This window comes from Pogona vitticeps, chromosome 1, assembly GCF_051106095.1.
Source record: "Pogona vitticeps strain Pit_001003342236 chromosome 1, PviZW2.1, whole genome shotgun sequence".
Lineage (NCBI taxonomy): Eukaryota > Metazoa > Chordata > Lepidosauria > Squamata > Agamidae > Pogona > Pogona vitticeps.
Genome location: NC_135783.1, coordinates 168845814 through 168870853, shown reverse-complemented (window position 1 = coordinate 168870853; position 25040 = coordinate 168845814). Strand labels below are relative to the sequence as shown.

At 52.8% G+C, this 25040-nt stretch overlaps 1 protein-coding gene and 2 long non-coding RNA genes across 12 annotated transcripts in view; 2 read left to right on the top strand and 1 right to left on the bottom strand.

The window, feature by feature from the left end:
* PCNT (pericentrin) overlaps positions 1–25040 on the bottom strand; it is a 315970-nt gene that overhangs the window by 279021 nt on the left and 11909 nt on the right. The window lies entirely within an intron of this gene.
* Positions 2571–2852, top strand: LOC144583813 (uncharacterized). Its single transcript, XR_013537774.1, has 2 exons — positions 2571–2663; positions 2699–2852. It is a non-coding gene; the product is annotated as an uncharacterized LOC144583813 (long non-coding RNA).
* Positions 7275–7556, top strand: LOC144583810 (uncharacterized). The gene is made up of 2 exons (XR_013537769.1): positions 7275–7367; positions 7403–7556. It is a non-coding gene; the product is annotated as an uncharacterized LOC144583810 (long non-coding RNA).

Genomic DNA, 25040 nt, shown 5'->3' with positions numbered 1-25040 from the left:
TGGGTTTCTTCCAAAAAGACAGATGAAGAATAATATAAGGATAATCTTAAACTTCTTGGAATATTATGAAGAACACCTGGAGAAACAGATGGCCATGACATTCTTGGATGCGGAGAAAGCCTTCAATAATCTCGATTGGAATTCTTTGATATATACGTTGGAAACATTGCAAGTTGGAGAAAGATTTATGAAACTAATTAAAGCAATATATACTGAACAAAAGGCAAAAGTGAGAATTAATGGCGAGCTGTCAAAAGAAATTCAAATACAGAAAGGTGCTAGACAGGGGTGTCCACTGTCCCCACTCTTATTTATTTTGACTCTAGAAATACTAAATGACCAAATTAGAGATAAAAAGGAATTGAAAGGATTAAAAGTAAAATGACAAGTCTATAAACTCCAAGCCTTTGCGGATGATTTAGTCATCATACTGGAAGATGCACTGTATTCAATAGAAGACTTGATGGCAGCGTTAAAAAGTTTTGGTGAAATGGCAGGAATGAGAATAAATCTATGTCACATGTTCTTAACAGACTGGATGGCCACCTCTCAGGGATGCATAAGACGTGGCATGCTTGCTTCAACTATAGGATATACTTCATTACTCTGAAGTTCCCTTCAACTCTGCAGTTATATGATTTGAAATTAACAATCGTGCAAAAAACAAAATTTAGTATTCCACGAGATCATTTGTTGACATTGCTGTATGTGCCTAAAATAGCTATCCTCCAGAAAATTGGGGAAGGGAAGGTGGCGGTGCCCTGGGGGGAATGGAAGACGGCTGGGAAGGGTCTGGGAAGGGAAGGAAAGGTGGTGGCTTCGGCCTGCTTGGCCCCAGGGGAGATGGAAGATGGCTGGGAAGGTCTGGGAAGGAAAGATAAGTTGATGGTTTCAGCCTGCTTGGCCCCAGGAGAGATGGAAGATGGCTGGGAATGGGCTGGAAAGGGAAGAGAAGGTGGCTGTTTTGCCCTGTTAGGCCCCAGAGGGGGGATGGAAGACGGCTGATGAGGGTAGGGAAGGTGATGGTTTCGGACTGCTAGACACTGAAGACAGGAAGACTGCTGGGTAGAATCTGGGAAGAGAAGGGAAGGTGGCGGTTTCGGCCTGCCAAGCCCGGAGGGGAGAAAAAGACGGCTGGGAAGTATAGGAAGGGAAGGGAAGGTGGCGGTTTTCGCCTGTTGGGCCCCGGGGGGAGTAGAAGACGGATGGGAAGGCCTAGGAAGGGAACAGAACGTTTTCAGCTTGCTAGGCCCTGGGGCCAATGGAAGATGGTTGGAAAAGGTCTGGGAATGGAATGGAGGTTGTTGGTTTTCGCCTGGTAGGCCAGCAAGGGGGTGGAAGAGGGCTGGGAAGGGTCTAGGAAGGGAAGGGAAGGTGGTGGTTTCACAGCCTGCTAGGACCCGGAGGGTGAGACAACTAGGAAGGGAAGGGAAAGTGGAGGTTTCCGCCTGCTTGGTTCCAGGGGGAGTAGAAGAAGACTGGGAAGGGTCTTTGAACTGAAGGGAAGTCAGCGGTTTCAGCCTGCTAGGGCCTAGAGGATGGAAGATGGCTAGGCAGGGTCCGGGAAGGGAAAGTGGTGGTTTCGGCCTGCGAGGACCCAGGGGGAGTGGAAGACGGCTGGAACGGATCTAGGAAGGGAAGGTGGTGGTTTTGGCCTGCTAGGATCGCAAGGGGGAGGAAGACGGCTGGGAAGGGTCTGGGAAGGGAAGGGAAGGTGGTGGTTTCACCCTGCTAGACCCACAAGGGGGTGGAAGAGGGCTGGGAAGGGTCTGGGAGGGAAGGGAAGGCAAGGTGATGGTTTTAGCCTGCTAGGCCCCGGAGGGTGGAAGACAACTGGGAAGGGAAGGGGGAGGTTTCGGCCTGCTAGGCCCCGGAGGGTGGAAGATGGCTGGGAAATGTACGGAAAGGGAAGGGAACATGGCAGTTTCAGCCTGCTAGACACCAGGAGGTGGAAAATGGCTGGGAAGGGTCTAAGAAGGGCCTTCGAGGGCCTCGAAGTCGGCTGGGAAGCGTATGGGAAGGAAAGGGAAGGTGGTAATTTCAGCCTGCTAGGCCCTGAGGGGCTGAGTGGAAGGGTCAGGGAAGGGAAGGTGATGCATTCGGTCTACTAGGTCCCAGAAAGTGGAAGACAACAGGGAAGGGAAGGGAAGGTGGACGTTTCAGACTACTAGGCCCCAGATGGTGGAAGATGGCCGGGAAGGGTCAGGGAAGGGACGGAAAAGTGGTGGTTTCAGCCTGCTAGGCACCACGGGGAGAGGAAGATGGCTGGGAAGGGAAGGTAATGGTTTCAGCCCGCTAGACCCCAGCGGGGATGGAAGACGGCTGGGAAGGGTCTGGGAAAGGAAGGGTAGGGAAGGTGGCGGTTTCGGACTGCTTGGCCTAGGGGAGGATAGAAAATGGCTGGGAAGGGTCTAGTAAGGGAAGGGAAGGTGACGGTTTCGGCTGATGTTACCTGTCTGTCATGGGTTGGAGGGAAAGTTCCATCCTATGGGGAGTGGAAGGCGGGACATCAGGAGGAGGGGCTGTACTGTATATATATGTGAAGCCTGTGTGGAGAAGTTTAGGAGAGAAGAAGGAGAGCTGAGAGAAGAAGCTGGTGTGGGAGTCTGTGTGTCAGACAGGGTACTACTGTGTGTCAGTCAGTACCAACCTGATAGGTTCAGGTGTCTGTATGGTTAGCCAGAACTGATAGGTTCAGGGTCTGTGCTTTATTTAAAGGTGTTCTGTGTGAACCAAACTGGTGTATGTATGATTGAGACCAAGCCACGTTACTGTATCTTATTCACTTGAACATTTTATTTTCCCTGTGTGTTATTTAAATAAACCTTATTCCTTTGTTTGTTAAAAATCCATTCCTAGTCTGTGTGACTCCTTACAGGGAATGGTTGGTGGCAGCTTAGTAAAACTGTGGCATATCCCAGTAGGTCTGGGGTTGTCACATTGATTGGTGTCCAGCGGGTGGGATACGACTGGTCCAGTTGTCCAGTGGTCCAGCAAAGCCTTGGCAAGTGTGCCCAGAGCAAGGGGGGTCTAGTCAGGGACAATCTGAGAGCGCGTAGGTAATCTTCTAGGCTTACCTCACGGGGAGGTAGGCTAGTGGAAGAATGTGTAACCTCAGATTGGTGGGACTAGATTAGGGAGCTCTGAGGCAACCTGTTTTGGCGGGAAAAAGCTGAGGCAAAGCTGAGTGAAGTAGCAGTGATCTAGCCTGTCTGCTGAGAGGCCTAGCAGAGGGGGGTGGACTCTGGCTGGCAACAGTTGCAAGTTAGTGCTGAAGAACAGCAGCAATCTATAGAAGGCTGGTTCTGAGGCAAAAGAAAAAAAAGTGGTCGCTTTATTTTGAGGCTTGACTTTTGAAAGCAGCCTGTTCTGGGGGGGGATTATGCCCTTGACTCGAAGCCAAATGGCAGAAATGGGTCAAGCGAGGGAACCCCAGGTAGACCAAGGTTCTGAGGAGGAATTTGGCTCAGTGCAGGAGGACAGCACGGGAGAACAGAACCCAGAACTCAGAAAAATGCTCATAGCCCAACAGCATGAACTGAGGATGAGGCAATTTGAAATGGAATGGGAGAGAGAGAAAATTGCTCTGGAAAAAGAAAGGATGGCGTTTGAGTTAAGAAAATTGGAACTGATGAATCAGAACAATAATAACAATAGAGATTCTGAGGGGGGCCAATTGTCTAAAACTGACCTGAAGAAATTCCCTGTGTACCACAAGGGAGATTGCCCTGAGGTGTTCTTTTCCCTAGTGGAAAGAGCGTTTGTGGACTTCTCAGTAAGGGAAACTGAGAAGATGACCATTATGCGATCTTTAATCAGTGGCAGCCTGGCAGAAGTCTATGCAGAGATGCCAGAGGAACTGCTAAAAGATTTCGCTGAGTTTAAAAAACTGGTGTTTGCCAGACATGGGATAAATGCGGAACAGCTGAGGCAAAGATTCAGGTCACTCACAAAGAAACCAGAGCAGACTTTTACCCAAGTGGGGGCCCAACTGGTGAGGCTGCTAGAGAAATGGCTATCTCAGGAGGGGACAGAGACCTTCCAGTAGCTCAAAGACCTGATAGCGCTGGAACAGTTCTATTCAGTCCTGCATGGGGAACTGAAGTTCCAGGTGAGGGAAAGGAAACCGAAATCTGTGGCCGAAGCGGCAGAGATCGCAGATTTTATTTCCCAAATAAGAAAGCCCTTAGGTGAGGGGAAATCTATGAGCAAACCTAAAGAAACCTACAGCAAGTACTCTCAGGGACCAGGGAGAAACCAGCAAGGGGGAGGGACCCATGGTGAAGGGAAGCCCTCAGACATGAAACCAAGACCTCCGATTTTGAAGGGAAACCCAAAACCAGATGAGAAAGACTCCAAGTACAGCAGAAAATGTTATTTCTGTCAAGGAAAGGGCCATCTAATCTCAGAGTGTGAGAAATTAAAGCAGCTAAAAGGAAATGTGCCTCATGATTTAAGTGGAACCAAGCCAAAAGCTGTGTTCTGTGTCCAGAGAGAGCAAAGCTCCTTGCCACTGAGGGAGCCTGTTGCCATGGCTACTCAATCTGGAACAGTTACATCTGCTGATCAGGCTGAGGAAAATGGTCCTCTTGTGGAGGTCAAGCGCTGCTTGCTAGTGAGAACAGATTCACAGTTGTTTGAAACCGCAGGGGTGGACGTAGGAATACTTGACCATCAGTATAGGGGGCTAAGGGATACTTGTTCCCAGGTGACCCTGTGCCATCCAGATATTATTCCTAGGGAGTATATAATCCCGAATGAGAGCCTAAAGGTGGCAGGGATTGAGGGACAGGTGATCTCGCTGCCAGTAGCGGAGGTACCTGTGAACTTTCAAGGCTGGAGGGGAGTTTGGCGGCTAGCGATTTCATCGACTCTGCCAGCAGCCGTGCTCGTGGGAAATGACCTGGCTGAACATGTGAAACGGGTGCTAGTGATTACACGCTCACAAGCTACCAGGGGGGCAATTCAGGGGGGGACTGATGAGCCCGAGACGGAAGCAGAGGGGAGTTCAGAAGCTGTGGTGGAAACCTTAACCACAGACAGCCGATTTGGCCAGGAGCAAAAGGCAGACGCCACTCTCCAAAAGTGTTTTGAACAGGTGACAGACGCCCAGCTAACACCTGAAACCCCAGTGAGATTTCGAGAGAAAAAGGGGATTTTATATAGAGAGACCCTGAGGAATATCTCAAAAGGGGGAGATGGGATCAGAAGTCAGCTAGTGGTATCTGAAAAGTATCGCCCCATGATCTTACAAAGGGGGCACTCTGACATGTTTGCTGCGCACTTAGGGGTGAACAAAACCCAGCAGAGAATCACAAAGAATTTTTACTGGTCTGAAATAGGGAAGCAGATCAAGGAGTTCTGTAAACAAGGTGATGTGTGTCAGAGGCAGGGGAATAACCGTGACAGGACCAAAGCAAAGTTGTGCCCTTTGCCTGTGATTGACACACCGTTCAAATGTATAGGGGTGGATATTGTGGGACCTTTGCCCAAGGCCACAAAGAGGGGGAACCGGTTCATTCTCACCATTGTGGACCATGCCACAAGGTACCCTGAAGCCATACCCTTGACTAACATTGAAACTAACACAGTGGCAGATGCCTTGGTGGGGTATATGTCCAGGATGGGATTTGCCTCAGAAATAATCACAGATTTGGGCGCATCGTTTACATCGAAGCTCATGAAACGGTTATGGCAAATCTGTGGAATTAAACACAAGGAAACCACGGCCTATCACCCTGAAAGTAATGGGTTAACGGAGAAGTTCAATGGGACTCTAATGCACATGATTAGGGCTTACTTGGCAGAGAATCCAAACAATTGGGACCAGAAGCTGCAATCCCTTTTGTTTGCTTATCAATCAGTGCCACAAGCCAGTACCGGGTTCAGTCCGTTTGAACTCTTGTTTGGGAGAAGGGTGAAAGGGCTCCTTGATTTAATCAAACAAAATTGGGAGCAGATCACCCAGGATGACCCACAAGACGTTGTGACATATATAGACACCTTGATGAATGACCTAAAGAGAAACCTAGAGCTAGCAGCAGAAAACCTGCAAGCTCAGAAGGCCAGACAGAAAACATGGTATGACCACAAAGCCAGGGAGAGGCACTTTGACCCAGGGGAGGAAGTGCTTTGGCTTAGGCCCTGCAGAGAGAACAAACTGCAGCTGGGTAGCCCAGAAATAAAATACTTGGGTCACATAGTAGGGGGAGGAGTGATCAAACCCCTAGAGGCCAAGATAGAAGCGGTTCGTGATTGGCCCAGACCCAACACCAAGAAAAAAGTCAAATCATTTCTTGGGTTGGTGGGCTACTACAGAAAGTTCATCCCGAGGTTTAGCGAGATTGCGGCTCCGCTGACCGATTTGACGAGGAAGAAGACTGATGACCGCATCCTGTGGACCAGCGACTGTGAGGAGGCGTTCCAGAGGTTGAAGGAGGCCCTCATCAACTATCCAGTGCTGCGTGCTCCAGACTTCGACCGGGAGTTCATCATCTACACCGATGCGTCTAACAGCGGGGTAGGAGCAGTTCTTTGCCAGGAGGATGAGAATGGTGACCAGCATCCAGTGTCCTACCTGAGTAGGAAACTCCAGAAAGGTGAGAGACATCTGGCAACCGTGGAAAAGGAGTGCCTGGCCATAGTCTACGCGATCCAGAAGGCCAAGCCTTACATCTGGGGAAGACATTTTATTCTGTGCACTGACCATTCACCACTGCAATGGTTAAAGACAATGAAAACCCACAATAGTAAACTTATGAGGTGGGCTTTAAACCTGCAAGACTATGACTTTGAAGTGAAGGTGGTCAGAGGGTCAGTGAACTGTGTTGCTGACGCCTTGTCAAGAAGACCCGAAGAATGAAGACGGCGAAAGAAACATGGACTATGTATACATTTTGGTGACCAAAGGTTAAATGTATCTGTTTATTAAACATGGTTTGTATGAATAAAGGTAACTTGATGTATGGTAAATAGTAAACGTTTAAATGCCTAATTGATATGTTTATCCTAGGGTAAGTATGGTATTGTATGTTATTGTATAACTGTTTTTGGTATGTTTTGGATCCAGGTTGTTTTTTGGAGAAAAGCACTTTAGCTTTCCCCCTACAAAACAACTTATAAAGAGGGGAGGTGTTACATACAGCACTGATGTTACCTGTCTGTCATGGGTTGGAGGGAAAGTTCCATCCTATGGGGAGTGGAAGGCGGGACATCAGGAGGAGGGGCTGTACTGTATATATATGTGAAGCCTGTGTGGAGAAGTTTAGGAGAGAAGAAGGAGAGCTGAGAGAAGAAGCTGGTGTGGGAGTCTGTGTGTCAGACAGGGTACTACTGTGTGTCAGTCAGTACCAACCTGATAGGTTCAGGTGTCTGTATGGTTAGCCAGAACTGATAGGTTCAGGGTCTGTGCTTTATTTAAAGGTGTTCTGTGTGAACCAAACTGGTGTATGTATGATTGAGACCAAGCCACGTTACTGTATCTTATTCACTTGATCATTTTATTTTCCCTGTGTGTTATTTAAATAAACCTTATTCCCTTGTTTGTTAAAAATCCATTCCTAGTCTGTGTGACTCCTTACAGGGAATGGTTGGTGGCAGCTTAGTGAAACTGTGGCATATCCCAGTAGGTCTGGGGTTGTCACAGGAAGGTAATGGTTTCAGCCCGCTAGACCCCAGCGGGGATGGAAGACGGCTGGGAAGGGTCTGGGAAAGGAAGGGTAGGGAAGGTGGCGGTTTCGGACTGCTTGGCCTAGGGGAGGATAGAAAATGGCTGGGAAGGGTCTAGGAAGGGAAGGGAAGGTGACGGTTTTGGCCTGCTCGGCCCTAGGGGAGTTGGAAGACGGCTGGGAAAAGTCTAGGAAGGGAAGGGGAAGGTGGAAGTTTCAGCCTCCTAGGACCAGTTGTGATGGAAGATAGTTCGAAAGGATCTCGGAAGAGACAGGAAGGTGGTGGTTTCAGCCTGCTTGGCCCTGGGAAGGTGGAAAATAGCTGGGAAGTGTCTAGTGAGGGAAGGGAAGGTGATGGTTCCAACCTACAAGGCCCCAGGTGGAGTGGAAGACGGCTGGGAAGGGTCGAGGAAGGGGAACGTGGTAGTTTCAGCTGGCTAGGACCCAGGGGGGATGGAAGACGGCTAGGAAGTGTCTGGGAAGGGGAAGGTCATACTTTCAGTCTCCTAGGCCCAGTGGCGATGTAAGACGGTTCAGAAGGGTCTGGGAAGAGAAGGGAAGGTGGTATTTTCAGTCTGCTCAGCCCTAGGACAAATGCTGGATGGCTCGGAATGGTCTAGGGAGGGAAGGGAAGGGAATGGTTTCAACCTCTTAGGCACCAGGGGGAGTGGAAAACCGCTGGGAAGGGTAGGGAAGGTGGTGGTTTCAGCCTGCTAGGGCCAAGCGGGGATGGAAGACGGCTGGGAAGGGTCTGGGAAGGGGCGGGAAGGTGGCGGTTTCGGCCTGATCAGCCCTACGGGAGATGGATGATGGCTGGGAATGATGTAGGAAGGTAAGAGAAGGTGATAGTGTCAACCTATTAAGCCCCAGGGGGAGTAGAAGACGGCTGGGAAAGGTCTAGGAAGGAAAGAGAAGGTGATGGTTTCAGCCTGCTAGGCACCACAGAGAGTGGAAGATACAGTGGACCCTTGACTTACAGACGGCTTGACTTACAGACTTTTTGAGTTACAGACTTCTCTGGCCGCAAAATTTAGGTTTGACTTGCAGACTGAGATTTGACTTACAGACCAGAAAAAAACCAAAAACGGCCTGTTACGGGATTAATCGGTTTTCAATGCACTGTAGGTCAATGGAGACTTGACTTACAGACTTTTTGACTTGAGAACCGCCTTCCAATACGGATTAAGTTCTCAAGTCAAGACCCCACTGTAGCTGGAAAGGGTAGGGAAGGTGACGGTTTCGGACTGCAAGGCCCTACGGGGGATGGAAGATTGCTGGGAATTATCTAGGACGGAACGGAAGGTGGTGGTTTCAACATGTTAGGCCACAGGGGGAGTGGAAGACGTCTGGGAAGGGAAGGGAAGGTGATGTTCTCGGCCTGCTAGGTTCCGAGGGGATGGAAGACGGCTGGGAAGGGTCTGCAAAGGGAACGGAAGGTGGTAGTTTCAGCCTGCTAGGCCCCAGGGGGGATGGAAGACGGCTGGGAAGGGTCTGCAAAGGGAACGGAAGGTGGTGGTTTCAGCCTGCTAGGACTCAGGGGGGGGATAGAAGACAGCTGGGAAGGGAAGGGAAGGTGGCAGTTTCGGCTTGCTCGGCCCAAAGGGAGTGGAAGATGACTGGGAAGGGACTGGGAATGGAAGGCAAGGTGATGGTTTCAGCCTGTTAGGCACCACGGGGAGTGGAACATGGCTGGGAAGGGTCTGCGAAGGGAAGGTCACATTTTCAGCATGCTAGGCCCCGGGGGGGATGGATGATGGCTGGGAAGGGAAGGGAAGGGAACGTGATGGTTTCGGCCTGCTTGGCCCAAGGGGAGATGGAAAATGGCTGGGAAAGGTCTAGAAAGGGAAGGGAAGGGAAGGTGCTGTTTTCAACCTGTTAGGCCCCAGGGGGATGGAAGACGGCTGGGAAGGGTCTAGGAAGGGAAGGGAAGGTGATGGTTTCAGCCTTCTAGCCACCACGGGAAGTGGAAGATGGCTGGGAAGGGTCTGGGAAGGGAAGGGAAGATGATGGATTCAGCCTTCTAGCCACCACAGGAAGTGGAAGACAGCTGGGAAGGGTCTAGGGAGGGAAGTGACTGTGATGGTTTCAAACTGTTAGGATCCAGGGGGAGTGGAAGACGGCTCATAAGGGTCTAGGAAGGGAAGGGAAGGTGATGGATTCAGCCTTGTAGCTACAACGGGGAGTGGAAGATGTCTGGGAAGGGTCTGGGAAGGGAAGGGAAGCTGATGGTTTACACTCGCTAGGCCCTGTGGAAGTGCTGAAAGATGGATACGAAGGGTCTGGGAAGGAAAGGTTAGTTTCGGCCTGCTACGCCCCTGGGAGAGTGGAGGACGGATGGGGAGGGATGGGGAAGGAAGGGAATGGAAGGGAAGGTGATGGTTTCAGCCTGCTAGGACGTAGGAGGGATAGAAAACGGCTGGGAAGGGTAGGGAAGGTGGCGGTTTCGGCATGCTGGGCCGCCGGGGGGGATGGAAGATGGCTGGGAAAGGACTAGGAAGGGAAGAGAAAGTGATGTTTTCAACCTGTTAGGGCCCAGGGAGATTAGAAGATGGCTAGGAGGGGTCTAGGAAGGGAACGGAAGGTGTTAGTTTTAGCCTGCTAGGCCCATGGGGGGAGGATGGAAGATGGCTGTGAAGGATCTGGGAAGGGAAGGGAAGGTGATGGTTTCGGCCTGCAAGGCCGCGGGGGGGGAGAGGAAGACGGATGGTGGGGAAGGGCATGCTGGGCCGCGGGGGGGGGATAGAAGACAGCTGGAAAGGATCTAGGAAGGGAATGGAAGGTGGTGGTTTCAGCCTGCTAGGCCCTGGAAGGGATGGAAGATGGTTGGAAAGGATCTGGGAAGGGAAGGGAATGTGGTGGTTTCAGACTGCTAGGCCCCGGAGGGATGGAAGACGGCTGGAAAGGGTCTGGGAAGGAAAGGGAAGGAGGTGGTTTCAGCCTGCTACGCCGGGGGGGGGGAGATAGAAGACGGCTGGGAAGGGTCTGGGAAGGAAAGGGAAGGGGGTGGTTTCAGCCTGCTACGCCGGGGGGGGAGATAGAAGACGGCTGGGAAGGGTCTGGGAAGGAAAGGGAAGGGGGTGGTTTCAGCCTGCTACGCCGGGGGGGGGGGGGAGATAGAAGACGGCTGGGAAGGGTCTGGGAAGGAAAGGGAAGGGGGTGGTTTCAATCTGTTAGGCCACAGGCAGAGTGGAAGTTGGCTGGGAAAGGTCTAGGAAGGGAAGGGAAGGTGGTGATTTCAGCCTGCTAGGCACCAAAGGGAGTAGAAGATGGCTGGGAAGGGTCTGGGAAAAGAAGGATAGGTGGATTTTTTGGCCTGCTACGCCCCGGGGTGGATGGATGTTAGCTGGGAAAGGTCAGGGAAGGGAAGGAAAGGTGGCAATTTGGGCTAGGCCCGGGGGGGGCGGGAATGAAGATGGCTGGGAAGCGTCTAGGAAGGGAAGGGAAGGTGGTGGTTTCAGCCTGCTAGGACCTGGGGGGTGGAAAACGGCTCGGAACGGTCTGGGAAGGGGAAGATGGTGGTTTCAGCTTGCTTGCACCTAGGGGGGATGGAAAACAGCTGGGAAGGGTAGGGAAGGTGGTGGTTTCAGACTGCTAGGCACAGGGGAGGATAAAAAATGTCTGGAAATGGTCTGGGAAGGGGAGGGAAGGTGGTGGTTTCAGACTGCTTGGCACGACGGGGAGTGGAAGATGGCTGGGAAGGGTCTGGGAAGGGAAGGGAAGGTGATGGTTTCAGCTTTCTAGCCACCACGGGGAGTGGAAGATGGATGGGAAGGGTCTAAGAAGGGAAGGGAAGATGATGGTTTCAGCCTGCTAGGCCCCGGGAGGGGGGCTGGAAGATGGCTGGGAAGGGACTGGGAAGGAAAGGGAAGGTAATAGTTGTGATGAGATGGGTTTTTGAGTTAAAATCTTTTAAAGGCATATGGGTTTTGTAATTAAGAAATGAGCCAGAGAGGTTCCATCTTGTTTCTTTGTATAAAGTATCTTTGCTATGCTGACAAGTTGTTTTCTAGGCGAGCAGAGAGAATGTTATTCTGAAAGCCTGAGAAAGGACTCGGTGTGATTAGATAGATGGGAATTGTTGTGACTCTTTGATAAACCACAGAAAACCCAAATAACATCTGGTGCGTATGGGAAGGAAGTCATGTGATGCAACAGGACTGTTTGCCTAGTAACGAACTCTGATTGGATGACATCGTGGGAAGGTGCGATGAGCCCTTGCCAGTTACTCTTGAAAAAGGAACTTTTTGCCTATGGACATTGTCTTTCCAAGACCGACCTTTCAGTCATTCGTGACCTACTCTTCAGCCATTTGGGACTCACCCTAATGTCTTTCGAGACGGACTGGTGGCCTACCTACATGGACTGGTTCCTATGCTTTGCTGGATTACTTTTGGACTTATGGGATTTTTCCTAAGGACTGTGCATGGACTATTTTCTATGGACTGTTCTATGGAATATTCTTTATGGACTTCTTTTCTTGGAATACTCCATATGGACTATGCTCTTGTAATTTTGTAAGGACTATGGTATATTTACTGGATTTGACTTTTCTAAGGACTATGGGACATATAATGGATTTTTACTTTTGTTTAGGGGTTTTTGTTCTATAGGATCACTGAGGACTATAGCCTTTTTATAACCTACTTGGATTATTTTGTTTTTACTAATGATTTCCTGGACTGGAACTGTTTTTATTCTTTTTAATGGCTTTTTGTGTTTTTGTAAGGTTTTTGAACTCCTTTATATTTTTCATGTTTTCTTTGCCTCACTACATCTGTGTAACTAAACAGCACAATGCTAGTTTATTTGTTTTGGTTTAATTTGGCTTTGATACCTAGTAACATGCTTATTCTTTAATAAAATAAAGATTATAAAACTCATTTGGTTTCCTGAACAGTACACTTGCCATAGGGTCATCTGAGAGTGCTGCCTCGGCCTAGCTTACTTAGAGTCCTGTCAGTGGTGCAAGTTAAGTCTAAGGACTACAAAGCCCACTTGACCTTTTCACAATAATATCTGAGAGTACCAGGGTGTTCTTATGTGGGCAGACCTGTGAGAAGGAGTGTTGTAGCATGGCTAGCTGAATTTGGACTCATTCAGCCCATTTTAGCATGTGCAAACTCCTGATTGCTCTCTGTCCAGGCTTACACATGTGTTCTTGGACCCGTGTTAGCCGACAATAGTTTCAGCCTGCTAAGACCCAAGGGGAATGGAATACGGCTGGCAAGGGTCTGGGAAGGGGAAGGTGGTGGTTTCCTCTTGCTAGGTGTTACAGTCAGCTCTGATGTCACCTGTCCTTCAAGGGTTTGGAGGGAAAGTTATCATCCAATAGTGGTCGGGAGGCGGGACATCAAGAGGAGGAGCTGTGTTGTATATATAGAAGGTGGATGTTTTAGGTGGGGGAGAGAGAAGGAGTTGGGTTCTGTGTGAACACGTGTGGAGAGCCTGTATAAGCTTGAGCCTTTCTTTACCTGATTACATGATATTTGTGTTTTACCAATCCATGTGTACCAATCAATAAACATTTAGTTCTTTTATTTTTAAATCCATTCCAGTCTGTGTGACTCAATTCAGGGAATGGTTGGTGGCAGTCTACCGGAAGTGTAGAAGTGTGGTGACGTAGCGACCTTCCTTTGTGAGGTGGAAGGAGGCCGTTACACTAGACCAAGTGGCGATGTAAGACAGTTCGGAAGGGTCTAGGAAGGGAAGGGAAGGTGATGGTTTCAGCGTTCTAGCCTCCACGGGGAGTGGAAGATGGCTGGAAAGGGTCTGGGAAGGGAAAGGAATGTGGTGGTTTCAGACTGCTAGGCCCCGGAGGGATGGAAGACAGCTGGAAAGGGTCTGGGAAGGAAAGGGAAGGAGGTGGTTTCAATCTGTTAGGCCACAGGGAGAGTGGAAGTTGGCTGGACAAGGTCTAGGAAGGGAAGGGAAGGTGGTGATTTCAGCCTGCTAGGCACCAAAGGGAGTAGAAGATGGCTGGGAAGGGTCTGGGAAAAGGAGGATAGGTGAATTTTTTGGCCTGCTACGCCCCGGGGTGGATGGATGTTAGCTGGGAAAGGTCAGGGATGGGAAGGAAAGGTGGCAATTTGGGCTAGGCCCGGGGGGGGGCGGGAATGAAGATGGCTGGGAAGGGTCTGGGAAGGAAAGGGAAGGTGGTGGTTTCAGCCTGCTATGACCTGGGGGGATGGAAAACGGCTCGGAACGGTCTGGGAAGGGGAAGATGGTGGTTTCAGCTTGCTTGCACCTAGGGGGGATGGAAAACGGCTGGGAAGGGTAGGGAAGGTGGTGGTTTCAGACTGCTAGGCACAGGGGAGGATAGAAAATGTCTGGGAATGGTCTGGGAAGGGGAGGGAAGGTGGTGGTTTCAGACTGCTTGGCACGACGGGGAGTGGAAGATGGCTGGGAAGAGTCTGGGAAGGGAAGGGAAGGTGATGGTTTACACTCGCTAGACCCCGTGGCAGGGCTGAAAGATGGATACGAAGGGTCTGGGAAGGAAAGGTTAGTTTCGGCCTGCTACGCCCCTGGGAGAGTGGAGGACGGATGGGGAGGGATGGGGAGGGAAGGGAAGGGAAGGTGATGGTTTCAACCTGTTAGGCCCCAGGGGAAGTAGAAAATGGCTGGGAGGGGTCTGAGAAGGGAAGGGAAGGTGGTGGTTTCAGCCTGCTTGGCATGACGGGGAATGGAAGATGTCTGGGAAGGGTCTGAGAAGGGAAGGGAAGGGAAGGTGATGGTTTCAACCTGTTAGGCCCCAGGGGAAGTGGAAAATGGCTGGAAAGGGTTTAGGAAGGGAAGGGAATGTGGTAGTTTCAGCCTGCTAGGCACGACAGGGAGTAAAAGAGGGCCGGGAAGGGTCTGGGAAGGGAAGGGAAGGGAAGGTGATGGTTTCGGCATGCTGGGCCGCGGAGGGGGATTGAAGATGGCTGGGAAGGGTCCGGGAAGGAAAGGGAAGGTGGTGGTTTCAGCGGTCTAGCCTCCACGGGGAGTGGAAGATGGCTGGAAAGGGTAGGGAAGGTGACGGTTTCGGACTGCAAGGCCCTACGGGGGATGGAAGATTGCTGGGAATTATCTAGGACGGAACGGAAGGTGGTGGTTTCAACATGTTAGGCCACAGGGGGAGTGGAAGACGTCTGGGAAGGGAAGGGAAGGTGATGTTCTCGGCCTGCTAGGTTCCGAGGGGATGGAAGACGGCTGGGAAGGGTCTGCAAAGGGAACAGAAGGTGGTAGTTTCAGCCTGCTAGGACTCGGGGGGGGGGGGATAGAAGACAGCTGGGAAGGGAAGGGAAGGTGGCAGTTTCGGCTTGCTCGGCCCAAAGGGAGTGGAAGATGACTAGGAAGGGTCTGGGAATGGAAGGGAAGGTGATGGTTTCAGACTGTTAGCCACCACGGGGAGTGGAACATGGCTGGGAAGGGTCGGGGAAGGGAAGGTGACATTTTCGGCCTGCTAGGCCCCGGGGGGGGATGGAAGATGGCTGGGAAGGGAAGGGAAGGTGATGATTTCGGCCTGCTAGGCCCAAGGGGAGATGGAAGATGGCTGGGAAAGGTCTAGAAAGGGAAGGGAAGGGAAGGGAAGGTGATGTTTTCAACCTGTTAGGCCCCAGGGGGATAGAAGACAGCTGGGAAGGGTCTAGGAAGGGAAGGGAAGGTGATGGTTTCAGCCTTCTAGCCACCACGGGAAGTGGAAAATGGCTGGGAAGGGTCTAGGGAGGGAAGTGACTGTGATGGTTTCAAACTGTTAGGATCAAGGGGGAGTGGAAGACGGCTCGTAAGGGTCTAGGAAGGGAAGGGAAGGTGATGGATTCAGCCTTCTAGTTACGACGGGGAGTGGAAGATGGCTGGGAAGGGTCTGGGAAGGGAAGGGAAGGTGATGGTTTACACTCGCTAGGCCCCGTGGGAACGCTGAAAGATGGATACGAAGGGTCTGGGAAGGAAAGGTTAGTTTCGGCCTGCTACGCCCCTGGGAGAGTGGAGGACGGATGGGGAGGGATGGGGAGGGTAGGGAAGGTTGCGGTTTCGGCATGCTGGGCCACAGGGGGGGATAGAAGATGGCTGGGAAAGGACGAGGAAGGGAAGAGAAAGTGATGTTTTCAACCTGTTAGGCCCCAGGGAGATTGGAAGATGGCTAGGAGGGATCTAGGAAGGGAAGGGAAGGTGATAATTTTAGCCTGCTAGGCCCATGGGGGGAGGATGGAAGATGGCTGGGAAGGGTCGGGAAGGGAAGGGTAGGGAAAGTGGAGGTTCGGCCCAGTAGGCACAGGGGAGGATGGAAGATGGCTGTGAAGGATCTGGGAAGGGAAGGGAAGGTGACGGTTTCGGCCTGCTAGGCCCCAGGGGAGGGATGGAAAATGGCAGAGAATCGTAGGGAAGGTGCTGTTTTCAGACTGCTAGGCACGACGGGGAATGGAAGATGTCTGGGAAGGGTCTGGGAAGGGAAGGGAAGGTGATGGTTTCAACCTGTTAGGCCCCAGGGGAAGTAGAAAATGACTGGGAAGGGTCTGAGAAGGGAAGGGAAGGTGGTGGTTTCAGCCTGCTAGGCACGACAGGGAGTTGAAGATGGCTGGGAAGGGTCTGGGAAGGGGAAGATGGTGGTTTCAGCCTGCTTGGATCTAGGGGAGATGGAAAACGGCTGGAAAGGGTAGGGAAGGTGGTCTTTTCCGACTGCTAGGCGCAGGGGAGGATAGAAAATGTCTTTGAAAGGTCTAGGAAGGGAAGGTGGTGGTTTCAGCCTGCTAGGCACGACAGGGAGAAAAGGAGGGCCAGGAAGGGTCTGGGAAGGGAAGGGAAGGTGGTGGTTTCAGCCTGCTAGGCACCACGGGAGTAGAAGATGGCTGGGAAGGGTCTGGGAAGGAAAGGGAAGGAGGTGGTTTCAGCCTGCTAGGACTCGGGGGGAGATAGAAGACGGCTGGGAAGGGTCTGGGAAGGAAAGGGAATGAGGTGGTTTCAATCTGTTAGGCCACAGGGAGATTGGAAGTTGGCTTGGAAAGGTCTAGGAAGGGAAGGGAAGGTGGTGATTTCAGCCTGCTAGGCACCAAAGGGTGTAGAAGATGGCTGGGAATGGTCTGGGAAGGGAAGGGAAGGTGATGGTTTCGGCCTGCTCGGCCCAAGGGGAGATGGAAAATGGCTTGGAAAGGTCTAGAAAGGGAAGGGAAGGGAAGGTGATGTTTTCAACCTGTTAGGGCCCACGGGGATGGAAGATGGCTGGGAAGGGTCTGGGAAGGGAAGGGAAGGTGATGGTTTACACTCGCTAGGCCCCGTGGGAAGGCTGAAAGATGGATACGAAGGGTCTGGGAAGGAAAGGTTAGTTTCGGCCTGCTACACCCCTGGGATAGTAGAGGACGGATGGGGAGGGATGGGGAGGGAAGGGAAGGGAAGGGAAGGTGATGGTTTCAGCCTGCTAGGACATAGGAGGGATGGAAAACGGCTGAGAAGGGTCTGGGAAGGGGAAGGTGGTGGTTTCAGCCTGCTTGGACCTAGGGGGGATGGAAAAGGGCTGGGAAGGGTAGGGAAGGTTGCAGTTTCGGCATGCTGGGCCGCAGGGGGGGTTGGAAGATGGCTGGGAAGGGTCTGGGAAGGAAAGGAAAGGTGGTGGTTTCGGCCTGCTAGGCACCACGGGAGTGGAAGATGGCTGGGAAGGGTCTAGGAAGGGAAGGGGAGGGAAGGTGATGGTTTTAGCCTGTTAGGCCCGGGGGGGGGGGGAGATGGAAGATGGCTGGGAGGAGTCTGGGAAGGAAAGAGAAGGTGGTGGTTTCGGCCTCCTAGGCCCTGGGGGGGGGATGGAAGATGGCTGGCAAGGGTCGGGAAGGGAAGGGAAGGTGATGGTTTCAGCCTGCTAGGATGTAGGGGGGATGGAAAACGGCTGGGAAGGGTCTGGGAAGGGGAAGGTGGTGGTTTCAGCCTGCTTGGACCTAGGGGGGATGGAAAACGGCTGAGAAAGGTAGGGAAGGTGGTCGTTTCAGACTGCTAGGCACAGGGGAGGATAGAAAATGTCTGGGAATGGTCTGGGAAGGGAAGGCAAGGTGGTGGCATTAGCCTGCTAGGCATGACAGGGAGTGAAAGATGTCTGGGAAGGGTCTGGGAAGGGAAGGGAAGGTGATGGTTTAAACCTGTTAGGCCCCAGGGGAAGTGGATAATGGCTGGGAAGGGTCCAGGAAGGGAAGGGAAGGTGGTGTTTTCAACCTCCTAGGTCCGGGGGGATAGACGGCTCGGAAGGGTCTGGGAAGGGAAGGGAAGGTGATGGTTTCAGCCTGTTAAGCTCCAGGGGAAGTGGAAAATGGCTGGGAAGGGTCTAGTAAGGGAAGGGAACGTGATGGTTTCAGCCTGCTAGGCACGACAGGGAGTGAAAGATGGCTGGGAAGGGTCTGGGAAGGGAAGGTGATGGTTTAAGCCTCCTAGGTCCGGGGGGTATACACGGCTCGAAAGGGTATGGGAAGTGAAGGGTCGGGTAGGGAAGGTGGCGGTTCGGGGTGTTAGGCCCAGTGGAGAATAGAAGATGGCTGGGAAGGGTCTAGGAAGGGAAGGGAGGGTGGCAGTTTCGTCCTGCTCGGCCCTAGGGGAGATGGAAGATGGGTGTGAATGATATAGTAAGGGAAGGGAAGGCGATGGTTTCGGCCTGCTAGGCCCCAGGTGGAGTGGAAGACAGCTGGGAGGGGTATAGGAAGGGAAGGGGAGGTGATGGTTTCAACCTGTTAGGCCCCAGGGGGAGTGAAGACGGCTGGGAAGGGTACGGAAGGTGGTGGTTTAGGCCCGCTAGGCCCTTGGGGAAGTGGAAGACGGATGGAAGTTCAGCCTGCTTGGACCTAGGGGGGGTGGAAAACGGCTGGGAAGGGTGGGGAAGGTGGTGGTTTCAGACTGCTAGGTACAGGGGAGGATAGAAAATGTCTGCGAAGGGTCTGGGAAGGGAAGGGAAGGTGGTGGTTTCAGCCTGCTAGGCACGACAGGGAATGAGAGATGGTTGGGAAGGGTCTGGGAAGGGAAGGGAAGGTGATGGTTTAAACCTGTTAGGCCCCAGGGGAAGTGGAAAATGCCTGGGAAGGGTCTAGGAAGAGAAGGGAAGGTGGTGATTTCAGACTCCTAGATCCAGGGGGGATAGACGGCTCAGAAGGGTCTGGGAAGGGAAGGGTAGGGAACGTATCAGTTCGGGATGTTAGGCCCAGTGGAGGATAGAAAATGGCTGGAAGGGTCTAGGAAGGGAAGGGAAGGTGTTGGTTTCAACCTGCTCGGCCCTAGGGGAGATGGAAGACAGCTGGGAAGGGTATAGGAAGGGAAGGGGATGTGATGGTTTCAACCTGTTACGCCCCAGGGGGAGTCAAGACGGCTGCGAAGGGTAGGGAAGATGGCGGTTCGGCCCGTTAGGCCGAGGGGACGATGGAAGATGGCTGGGAAGGGTCTGGGAAGGGAAGGGAAGGTGGCGGTTTGGGCCTGCTAGACCCCGAGGGGGGGGGGATGGAAGATGGCTGGGAAGAGAAGAGAAGGTGATGGTTTCAATCTGTTAGGCCCCTGGGCTATGGCTGGGAAGTGTCTGGGAAGAGACGGGAAGGTGGTGGTTTCAGCCTGATAGGCCCGGGGGTGGGGGGCAGATAGAAGACGGCTCGGAAGGGTCTGGGAAGGGAAAGGTAGGGAAGGTGGCGGTTCGGCCCGACAGGCCGAGGGGAGGATGGAAGATGGCTGGGAAGGATCTGGGAAGGGAAGTTGACGTTTTGGGCCTGCTAGGGCCCGGGGGGGGGGATGTAAAATGGCTGGGAAGGGTCTGCGAAGAGAAGTTAAGGTGGCGGTTTGAGCCTGCTAGGTCCGAGGAGGGCTGGAATATGGCTAGGAAGGGTATGGGAACGAAAGGGAAGATGGCAGTTTGGTCCTGCTAGACCCTGGAGGGAGGAATACAACTGAGAACGATCTGGGAAAGGAAGGGAAGGTGGCGGTTTCAGCTTTCTAGCCACATCTTCTACTCCCCACGTGCTAGGCACGACGGGGAGTAGAAGATGTCTGGGAAGGATCTGGGAAGGGAAGGGGATGGTTTCAACCTGTTAGACCTCAGGAGGAGTGGAAGATGGCTGGGAAGGGTCTGGGAAGTGAAGGGAAGTTGATGGTTTCTGCCTGCTAGGACCCAGAGGTGATGGAAGACGGCTGGGAAGGGTATGAGAAGGGGAAGGTGGTGATTTCAGCCTGCAAGGCCCAGTGTTGATGGAAGACGGTTCGGAAGGGTTGGGAAGAGCCAGGAAGGTCATCGTTTCGGCCTGCTCCGCCCAAGGGGAGAAGGAAGTTGGCTGGGAAGGGTCTAGGGAGGGAAGTGACTGTGATGGTTTCAAACTATTAGGCTCCAGCGGGAGTGGAAGATTGCTCGTAAGGGTCTAGGAAGGGAAGGGAAGGTGATGGATTCAGCCTTCTAGCCACCATGGGGAGTGGAAGATGGCTGGGAAGGAGCTGGGAAGAGAAGGTGGTAGTTTCGGCATGCTACGCCCCAGGGGAGTGGAAGACGGATGGGGAGGTCAGGGAAGGGAAGCTGGAGGTTTCAACATGCTGGGCGCGGGGGGGGGGGGGGAATGGAAGATGGCTGGGAAGGGTAGGGAAGGGAAGGGAAGGTTATGATTTCAACCTGCTAGGACGTAGGGGGGATGGAAAACGGCTGGAAAGGGTCTGGAAGGTGGAAGGTGGTGGTTTCAGCCTGCTAGGACCTAGGGGGGATGGAAAACGGCTCGGAAGGGTCTGGGAAGGGGAACATGATGGTTTCAGCCTGCTTCTACCTAGGGGGGATGGAAAACGGCTGAGAAGGGTAGGGAAGGTGGTGGTTTCAGACTGTTAGGCACAAAGGAGGCTAGAAAATGTTTGGGAAGGGTCTGGGAAGGCAAGGGAAGGGAAGGGAAGGGAAGGGAAGGTGATGTTTCCAGCCTACTTGGCACGACGGGGAGTGGAATATGGCTGGGAAGGGTCTGGGAAGGGAAGGGAAGGTGGTAGTTTCAGGCTGCTAGGCACGATGGAGTTGTAGAAGATGGCTGGGAAGGTAAGGGAAGGTGGTCGCTTCAGACTGCTAGGCGCAGGGGAGGATAGAAAATGTCTCGGAAGGTTCTAGGAAGGAAATGGAAGGTGGCAGTTTGGGCCTCATACGCCCGGGGGGGGCGGAAGATGGCTGGGAAGGATGTAGGAAGGATAGGGAAAGTGGTGGTTTCGGCCCGCTAGGCCTTGAGGGAAGTGGAGGACGGATGGAAGTTCAGGGAAGGGAAGGGAAGGTGACAGCTTCGACCAGCTAGGCCCCGAGGGGAGTGGAAGATGGCTGGGAAGGGTCTGGGAAGAGACGGGAAGGTGGTGGTTTCAGCCTGCTAGGCCCGGGGGGGATAGAAGACGGCTCGGAAGGGTCTGGGAAGGGAAGGGTAGGGAAGCTGGCGGTTCGGGATGTTAGGCCCAGGGGAGGATAGAAGATGGCTGGTAATGATCTAGGAAGGGAAGGGAAGGTGATGGTTTCAACCTGTTAGGCCCCAGGGGAAGTGGAAAATGGCTGGGAAGGGTCTAGGAAGAGAAGGCAAGGTGATGGTTTCAGCCTGCTAGGCACCATGGGGAGTGGAAGACGACTGGGAAGGGACTGGGAAGGAAAGTGAATGTGGTTGTTTCAGACTGCGAAGCCAGGGGGGGGGAATAGACGTTGGCTGGGAAGGGTCTGGGAAGGGGATTGTTTCAACCTGTTAGGCCCCAGGGGAGGATAGAAGATGGCTGGGAAGAGTCTAGGAAGGGAACGGAAGGTCATGGTTTTGTCCTGCTCGGCCCTAAGGGAGATGGAAGATGGGTGCAAATGATCTAGGAAGGGAAGGGAAGGTGATGGTTTCAACCTCTTAGGCCCCTGGGAGAGTGGAAGACGGCTGGGAAGGGTCTAGGAAGGGAATGGCAGGTGGTGGTTTCAGCCTGCTAGTCTCCGGGGGGAGTAGAAGACGGATGGGAAGGGAAGGGAATGGAAGGTTATGGTTTCAACCTGCTATGCACGACGGGGAATAGAAGATGGCTGGGAAGGGAAGGGAAGATAGTGGTTCGGAATGATAGGCGCTAGGGATGATAGGAAATGTCTCGGAAGGGTCTACGAAGGGAAGGTGGCACTTTGGGCCTGCTAGGCCCGGAGAGGGGGGCAGTAAGACAGTTTCAGCCTTCTAGGCACCACGCAGACTGGAAGATGGCTGGGAAGGGTCTGCGAAGGGAAGGGAAGGTGATGGTTTCAGCCTACTACGACCTAGGGGGCATGGAAAACAGCTGGGAAGGCTCTGGGAAGGTGGTGGTTTCAACCTGTTAGGCCCCAGGGGGGATGGAATACGGCTCGGAAGGGTAGGGAACGTGGTGGTTTCAGACTGCTAGGCACCACGGGGAGTGAAAGATGGTTGGGAAGGGAAGGCAAAGGAAGGTGGCGGTTCGGACTGCTACGCGCAGGGGAGGATAGAAAATGTCTGCGAAGGGTCTAGGAAGGGAAGGGAAGGTGGTGGTTTCAACCTGCTAGGCACGACGGGGAGTAAAAGTTGTCTGGGAAGGGTCTGGGAAGGGAAGGGAAGGTGATGGTTTCAACCTGTTAGACCTCAGGAGGAGTGGAAGATGGCTGGGAAGGGTCTAGGAAGGGAAGGGAAGGTGGTGGTTTCAGCCTGCTAGGCACCACGGGGAGAAGAAGATAGCTGAGAAGGGTCTGAGAAGGGAAGGATAGGTGACCTTTTCGGCCTGCTAGGCCCCAGGGTGGATGGATGATGGCTGGGAAGGTCAGAGAAGGGAAGCGAAGTGTAAAAAGAATGCAGGAACTTATTATCATATGTGGTAGACATGCGAAAAGGTCAAAAATTACGGGACACAGGTATGGGATGTAGCAAAAGAAATTACGCAGCAGAAATTAGATATAAAACCTGAAATGGCATTATCGAATGTCATATCAGGCATTAACGATAATAAATTGAAGCACTGTATTATATATATACTCACAGCAGCTAGACTACTCTGGGCCCAAAATGGAAAACCGAAGAGGTTCCAACGATAGAAGAGCTGTTAAAGAAGTTATGGGACATAGCAGAACGGGTCACCCTATCAGAAGCACTATGGGAACAACGAAGAGACTACGTAAAACAAAGCTGGGAACTAATATATTCTTGGGCCCAGAAGAAGACAGGAGTGTAGGGCAAAGTTTATGATGCATGTATGTATATCTACTTAGAACATACTGGAAATGAAATTGGGAGAGCAGATAGGTTTACGAAGCTGGAGTCTCAGACTCCAAAGGGGGGTGGGGTTAGTTTTAGGGGTTAGTCCTTTTTCCTTTTCCCTTTTCTCTTTGTTTTCTTGTCTCTATAAATAAATAAATAAATAATTTTTTAAAAAAAAGAGAAGAGAAGGTGGTAATTTCAGCCTGCTAGGTACGACGGGGACTAGAAGATGGCTGGGAAGAGAAGGGAAGGTAGCGGTTCACACTGCTAGGCGAAGGGGAGGATAGAAAATGTCTTGGACGAGTCTAAGAAGGGAAGGGAAGGTGGCAGTTCGGGCCTGCTACGCCCGGGGGGCGGGGCTGGAAGATGGCTTGGAAGGATCTAGGAAGGATAGGGAAGGTGGTGGTTTCGGCCCGATAAGCCCTGGAGAAAGTGGAAGACGAATGGAAGTTCAGGGAAGGGAAGGGAAGGTGACGGTTTCGACCAACTAGGCCCTGAGGGGAGTGGAAAACGGATGGGAAGGTCAGGGAAGGTCAGGGAAGATGGCATGAGGAGGATTGGAAGGTGGATGGGAAGATCCGGGAAGTGAAGGGAAGGTGACGGGTTCGGTCTGCTAGGCCCGGGGGGGGGGGGTAGAAGACAGCTGGGAAGAGTCTGGGAAGGAAAGAGAAGGTGGTGGTTTCAACATGCTAGGCCCCGAGGGGGAGATGGAAGATGGTTGGGAAGGTGACGGTTTCAGCCTTCTAGGCACGTCGCGGACTGGGAAGGGAAGGGAAGGGAAGGGAATATGATGGTTACAGCGTGCTACGACCTAGGGGGGATGGAAAACGGCTCGGAAGGGTCTGGGAAGGGGAAGATGGTGATTCCAGCCTGTTAGGCCCCAGGGGATGACGGCTGGGAAGGGTAGAGAAGGAAAGTGAACAGAAGGTGGTGGTTTTGGCCTCCTCGGCCCTAGGGGAGATTGAAGATGGCTGGCAAAGGTCTGGGAAGGGAAGGGTAGAGAAGATGGCGGTTCGGGATGTTAGGCCCAGGGGAAGATAGAAGATGGCTGGGAAAGGTCTAGGAAGGGAAGAGAAGATGGCGGTTTCGGCCTGCTAGGCCCTGGGGGAGGATGGAACATGTCTGGGAAGGGAAGAGAAGGGAAAGAGACGGTTTCAGCCTTCTATGAACCACGCGGACTGTAAGATAGCTGGGAAGGGTCTGGGAAGGGAAGAGAAAGGAAGGGAAGGGAAGATGATGATTTCAACCTGTTAGGCCCCAAGGGGAGTGGAAGACGGCTGGGAAGGGTAGGGAAGTAAAGTGAACGTGGTTGTTTCAGCCTGCTAGGCCCAGCGGGGGGATAGAACTCGGCTGGGAAGGGTCTGGGAAGGGAAGGGAAGGTGATGGTTTCAACCTGTTACGCCCCAGGGGAAGTAGAAAATGGCTGGGAAGGGTCTGAGAAGGGAAGGGAAGGTGATGGTTTCGGCCTGCTGGACCCTACGGGAGATGGAAGATGGCTGGGACGGGTCTGGGAAAGAAAGGAAAGGAGGTGGTTTCAGCCTGCTAGGCCCGGCGGGGATACAAGACGGCTGGGAAGCATCCGGAAGGGAAGGGTAGGGAAGGTGGCGGTTTGGGATGTTATCCCCAGGGGAGGATAGAAGATAGCTGGGAAAGATCTCGGAAGGGAAGGGAAGTTGGCGGTTTCGGCCTGCTCGGCCCTAGAGGAAGATAGATGGGAAGGGTCTAGGAAAGGAATGGAAGGTGGTGGTTTCAGCCTGCTAGGCCCCGGGGGGAGTGGAAGATGGCTGGGAAGGGTATAGGAAGGGAATGGAAGGTGGTAGTTTCAGCCTACTAGACATGACGGCGAGTGGAATATGGCTGGGAAGGGCCTGGGAAGGGAAGGAAAGGTGATGGTTTCAACCTGTTAGGCCCCAGGGGGAGTGGAAAATGGCTGGGAAGGGTGTAGGAAGGGAATGGAAGGTGGTGGTTTCAGCCTGCTAGGAACGACAAGGAGTGGAAGATGGCTGGGAGGGGTCTGGGAAGAAAAGGGAAGGTGGTCGTTTCAGCCTGCTAGGCCCGAGGGGGATAGAAGACAGCTGCGAAGGGTCTGAAAAGGAAAGAGAAGGTGGTGGTTTCAGCCTGCTAGGCCCCGGAGGGGGGGATGGAAGATGGCTGGGAAGGGAAGGGAAGGGAAGGGAAGGTGATGGTTTCAGCCTTCTATGCTCCACTTGGACTGGAACATGGC